This window comes from Terrapene carolina, unplaced genomic scaffold (assembly GCF_002925995.2).
Source record: "Terrapene carolina triunguis isolate 2854851 unplaced genomic scaffold, T_m_triunguis-2.0 Scaffold194, whole genome shotgun sequence".
Classification (NCBI taxonomy): Eukaryota; Metazoa; Chordata; order Testudines; family Emydidae; genus Terrapene; species Terrapene triunguis.
In genome coordinates, this window is record NW_020664545.1 from 11,194,636 (window position 1) to 11,200,635 (window position 6,000).

General features: G+C 58.0%; 1 protein-coding gene across 1 annotated transcript in view; it reads left to right on the forward strand.

Annotated features, from left to right (window-relative positions):
* The first annotated feature begins 5,737 nt into the window (after nucleotides 1–5,737).
* The window catches only part of ABHD17A (abhydrolase domain containing 17A), a 24,485-nt gene continuing 24,222 nt past the window's right edge, over nucleotides 5,738–6,000 (forward strand). The window contains exon 1 of the mRNA XM_024208233.3: nucleotides 5,738–5,951. The gene's annotated coding sequence lies outside the window, so the exon portion shown is untranslated. The remainder of the gene's footprint in view (nucleotides 5,952–6,000) is intronic.

Consider the following 6,000-nt stretch of genomic DNA (forward strand, 5'->3'; position numbering starts at 1 on the left):
CCGGGGTAGAGCAGCCAATCAGAGGCAGGCAGTATGATCGCAAGCCCCCACCGTTCTCACAGGAGAGGAGGGAGCTAAAGAGCCCATCAGCGCAGGGTGAGTCGGCTCCCCGCTCCCTTCCTGGGAGCAATGGGGACCGGGTGGCTCCTCTCCCTGCAGCACCCACCTGGGAAGGGCTGGGGGGCAAGGAATCCCAGCAGGTGCAGGGGGCGCAGAACTGATGGGGGGCAGGCAGATGCAATGTCACTTCCCTTGCCATAGACGATGATTCCTTCCCCCCCATCCTGACTTTTGTTGGACCACGTTAAGCCATGGGCGTCAGGACTCCTGGGTTCTGTTCCTGGCTCCGTCATTGACTCGCGGGGTGACCTCATGTAAGTCACATCCTGTCTCCGGGCTCGAGTGGCCCCGTGTCGAATGGGGCTATCGCTATGACCCAGCCCTGGGGCTGATTCATTCCTGTTGGTGCAACGCTCTGAGAGCCGTGGAAGGACGGTGCTGGAGAAGGGCCAAGGGCCGTCGTCATTCCCCGAACCCCATCAGCACAGGCGGCGTTTTACAGCTTCGGGCTCCTTCCCTCCTGTGGGACAGGGCTGTGTCCTCGTTCCGGGGCAGGCGAGGGATCCCAGCCTGCAGAGAGACTAGACTCAGAAGCCCCACCCCGGCCTGCTGTGTCGTACTCACCACCTGCTCACACCCTTTGCCGGTGCAAGGCTCTCCTCCGCTGAGGGCTCTGCCTTCTGCTCTCCTGGCAGCCAACCGCCAGGCCTGACCAGGAACATGTCTGGGGGATGCCAGCTGGGGTGTCAGCAAGGGCTATGCCACTGGGGAACAATACGAGAGGGGGAGATGGGACCTAGCTATCCCCTCTCCCCACCAACCCTGCTTTGTACAGTTTGCAGCAGTAAGGGGGTGCAAGGCCTTTTAGCACCGTGGCTGGAGAAGGGGCAGAACCTGCTCTGACTAGCATGGCCCTACCCTCCACTCTGAGTCACGGCTCTGCCAGGACGGGGCGCGCTCTGCCAGCCAAGCAAGGGGGAACCAGAGGCCGGTTCTCAGCCTGTCTTCACCCACCAGCCTCTGATAGAAATTCCCAGCCTCCCATCCGGCTTGGGTGGGGGTGGGGGAGAGCTCGCTGAGGTGCCTGTGAGGTGCACCACGCTGAGGTGCCTCTGCCGTGCTCCAAAGTTGGCCTCTCTGCCCTGGGGGGAAGTGAACGAATGTGACGGAACCGGCTCGCTCCACGGGCCTGATCCTGTACGGTGCTGCTCACAGCAGGGAGCAAAAAGTGCTCAGGCCCTTAAGACTGTGGCCACGCTGAGTAACACCACCCGTCCCCCACCACCGCCATGCACCCCCTCTAGGGTGGAGCGTGCCTGCCAGGAGGCAGCCGGTGGACAGCACACTGCAAAATCTAAGCCTTGGACCAACTGCTACCCTGGTTCAAAGCATCATGGGATCTTTAATAACCACACAGATCAGGGAGCGTCTCTGTTTCGTAAAGTCCCAGCCAGCCCAATGCAACTCACCTTCCCAAGGGGACGTTGTGAGACTCCATTAACAAATGTTTACCAAGCACTTTGGCTGAGAGACTCCATGGAAAGGTGACACCTTGTTTGTATTGATCCAAGGCTCCTCTGCTGTTTGCTGAGGGTGTTTCCCCAGGCCAGGAGATCCCTACCTATTGTCAAAGTCTGGCTGGCTCCATGCTCCATCTAGGCGAGCCGGTTTCCAGACTGGGTTGCCAGGCCAGTTAATCCCCCCTGGGTCAGCTGGGGCTATGGGTCCCGTCTGATGTGACACATCTACCTCGCTTAGACCGGCTGTCTAGTGCCAGGCGTCGCCCTTATTGTCACCATCTTAATGGGGAAGAGGAGCTCTTCGGCCCAGTCTGCGCGGTCATTTGACCCCCAACTGGTCATGGGGCTGGCTCCGGGCATGATTTGTGGCCCCCCCACAGCTGGTAATGGGGTCAGCTGGCAGGGGGGCAGCCGGGGGAGGGAGGGGGCCTGTGAGCAGACTGACGTGCATTTTATACCCAGACTGAATTAGTCACCCGAGGTAAATCAGACTCGGGCTTATAAACGAGGTTGAGGCTCTGAGTGAACAGAGAGGGGTACAGATACGTCACTGAACTGGGACCAGCAGGTGTGTGGGGTTTGCAAGCCTGGGCCAGCCCTAGAGAAGAAGGACAGTAACCAGTTCTGCAGGCCTGTAGCTCTCCTTTCATCTGGGAGCATCAAAGCCCTTTGCAAGCACTCAGCAGCGTCTGGGAGGCTGGTTAATTTCCAGGTGGATGCCACCTCGGAGGGAGGTTGTTCCCTGGGGCTTCCACTAGGGCAGGCTATGCTGGGAAAAGGGGATTGGGGCACTGCCCCACCTCCTGACATGACACCCTCCCTGACAGCTTCCCTCAGCAGGCCAGCAGTGAGGAGGTGGGTTGAATCAGGTCAGGATTTAGGCTGAGGAGCAGTCAGATTGGGGCCGGTGGGGGTAGTGGGTGAAGAGCCAGGAGGACAGAAGGGGGCTTGGTGGGCTGGGCCAGCAGGATGGGTGTGGACTAGAGGTGGGTGAAATTTCTTTGATGAAAAACAGGGTTTCGGGAACAAAAAACATTTAAAAAAAAATAGAGCAGCCACCATCCCATTCAATGGGAGATTATAAGAAATACACCTTCATGCTTCAGAGCCTTAGTTGGCCGCAGTGGTCAGGAAGTAATGTCCCCCATGGGCAGATTATTCCATATATGTCCACTGAGGGGTGTCTTGCACCTCGCGCTGAAGCGGCTGGTACTGGCCACTTGCTTGTGTGTGCTGCTAGGACTTGTGGGGCTATATCCCTTGGCAATAGCCTGAGCTGCTCTATGACTCTTTCCTAGTGAACTGAGGGAGAACTTGGTCTTTTGGGCACACGGGGAATTGTGGGAAGGTGCTTGGAGGACTATCACACTCAGGTGGTTTACCCTGAATCCTCACTGCACAATGGGGTGGGGTTACCAGCCCTAGTGAAAGCAGCACCAACATGTTAGCCTATCCCCTCCACTGGGCCAGCTAGCCTGGGTTGAAAGCACCACTCCACTCGGGTCAGAGGGATTTGTGTGTGGACGGGAGCTGGGTTAAGGGCAAAGCCTTACAGTGAAGATGCACCCTTATGAGGGTGTGGTTAGAGCAGAGGCTCACATACCTTGGCTGCACTGTGAGGCTCCAGGCTGGAGGCTGTGATTTCAGCCACTGGCGGCAGCGTAGCTCTGCCTTCTGAAGCTTGTGAATGATTTTTGCACTCGACCCACCCTGTGTGCTCCTCACACCCGCAGGCCCAGCACCCCAGTCCCCTCCTCCCCTGTGCAATGCCCACTGGGTAACGGGCTCTGCCAGCGCGCAGGATGTGACTGCTGGGCATGGAAGGCTGCCGCTGGAGGTGCTGGAAAGGATGATTTTCAGGAAGGTCTGGACTCTGATGCCCAGTCTGGTTGTCATGACAGCTGGAGCACTCCAAATATCCAACCCCTGTGAAGGGGGCACCTCGGGTTTTATAATGGGACATAGAAACGCTACAAATCTGCACATTCAGGCCCCGGTTCTCAGTTCTTCCCTTACTGCATGTAAGGAGCTTATGATCTAAGTATAAGTCAAGAGACAACTGCAGGCATGGAGTACAAGGACAATATTGCTTAGCACGATAGGCTGTGGTCTCAGCAGCATTGTCAAGTTTTCTGTACCGAGCTCTTATACAGGTTTTCATCAGCTGAGCTCAAAGCGCTTTACAAACAAGGTCAGTATCGTGTTCCCCATTTTACAGATGGGGAAACTGAGGCACGGAGAAGGGCAGTGACTTGCGCACGGTCACCCAGCAGCAGAGCCGGGAATAGAACAGAGGTCTCCTGCGTCCCAGTCTCTGTCCACTAGGCCGCATGGCCTCCCCACTAAGCTGCTGTCAAACCGAAGTAAGAGCGGCCATACAGGGATCTGCACTGATTTCACTACATTGGTTGTAAAACCCATTGACGCTAAACTGGGGCAACTCTCTCGTGTAGCCACGGCCGAAGAATCCTAGCCACACGCCCCTGCAATGCGAGGCTATTCGATCCCAGGAAACGATCGGCCCCAATGCCGCGTGCGCATGCCCTTGGTTTACTGCTCTGTTACTTTTACAAATGAGGCTTCCACTTTGGGAGCTTTATGTTATTCCCGGCTCTGAAAACAGCCGTCCAGGTGCAGAGCTGAGAGTACCCAACATCCCTGCTAAAATAATGGGACCTTTGCCATCCGCTGCTGCTGTGCCATCCATGTGGTGCCCGCGTGGATCATGCTAAGATCACTGGAGCTGTGCCGCAGCAGAGCCTCTTTGGTGCCCGCGTGGATCATGCTAAGATCACTGGAGCTGTGCCACAGCAGAGCCTCTTTGGAGCATGCCAATTAAAACACCAAAACAGGTTGACACGTTTAGTACAAGTGGATCACTCCTGCATGAGAGGCGAAGGCTGGGCAGGGCGCTAGCCTAGGAGGTGGGAGATCAGGGGTCAAACTGCTGCTCGGTCACAGATTCTTTGCATGGCCCTTGGACACGTCACGTCGTCTCCCTGCGTCTCAGCTCCCCCCATCGGTTCAACGGGGATTGTTGCCCTGCCTGGCGTATGTTAAAGACTGTGAGGTGCTCCAATATTAGGGTAACGCGGGGGCCAGTTAAGCACCAGATGCAGAACCTGTTATTGATCAGGCGTGTTATGAGATGGGACACTGGACCGGGAGAGCTGTTATTGGTGTTACGGTAGCGCTTAGAGGCCCGGTTGTGCAGGGTGCTGTACATCCAGGTAATAAGAGACAGTACCTGTCCCCAAGAGCTCACCCCCGAAATAGACATGACATACAGGGGAGGCAGAGAAGTGACTGGTCCAAGATCGCACAGCAGAACCGGGAAGAGAACCCAGACTCCTGTCTACACTGCCACCTGGATTCTAGCTCTGGCTCCGACACTCACCCAGGTGCCTCAGTTTCCCATTCTGTAAAGTGCTTTGAGATCCACCGATGAAAAACTCAGGGAAGTTGCTCAGGGTTGTCGTTTTATCCCTGGTTCAGCAGGGACCCGTGGCTGGATCATGCCAGCCATGGCACAGGGGATACAGCTGGAGTGCTCGGAATGGGACAGGTCACCTCACCTGAACCCTCCCGGCTCACCTCGTGGGTGGAGTGGCCTCTTCCTGCTAATCCGAGGAGTTTTTAATGCCGCTTGACGGAAACTCCCGCCTCTGTCACCCATGTTCCTGGGCAAGAAGCCCCGACCCCGTGCGCAGCCTGCAAATAAGGAAGTGGGGATCGTGTCACTACAGACAGCATATGCAGTGTGACTACCTCGCCGCCCCATTCTGCACGGCTTCCAGAGTCACTGGGCGGGGGCATCCAAGCACGAAGCGTGCACAGGGCGTTCGCTGCCGCGAATGAAGCAAGCTCGGGCTTGCAAAGGGTGGGGTGAAGAGTTCATCCAATTAAGCATGGAAATAGCAGCCATGCAAACCCGGGGGGGGGGGGAATTGCTGCAGTTTATGAATTATGCATCCGACATGCACGGAGCGATGAAGCCCCCCCGGTGCACACATTGCAGCCCGCCGAGCATGCAGCCCCCTTCCCTCTGCACCAGGCTCCAGCGCCTCCTTCCCCGGGGGCTTTGCAGGGAACAGGACTCAGGAGGAGGCGTCACTTCCAGTGCGGGCTGCGCTGCTGTCACATCCGGCCCTGGCCGCTCGGAGCGAGGGGAGGAGACACGGGCTGCACCGGCCGAGGAGCCTGGAGCGACCGGGAGCAGCGCGGCGCGCCGGGCCCAGCCTGGAGGGGCCCCCGGGGGGGGATGCGGGAGGCCGCGCCCGGCTCCAGCTGCTCAGCGCGCCAGTGGGCCCGGTACCGGCTCGGATCCCGGATGCTCCCCGCTCCGGAGATTGCAGCGGATAAAGGACCGAGGTGCCCTGCCTAGGAGCCCCCAGCCCGCCCGGCTGCAGCCCCCAGCCCG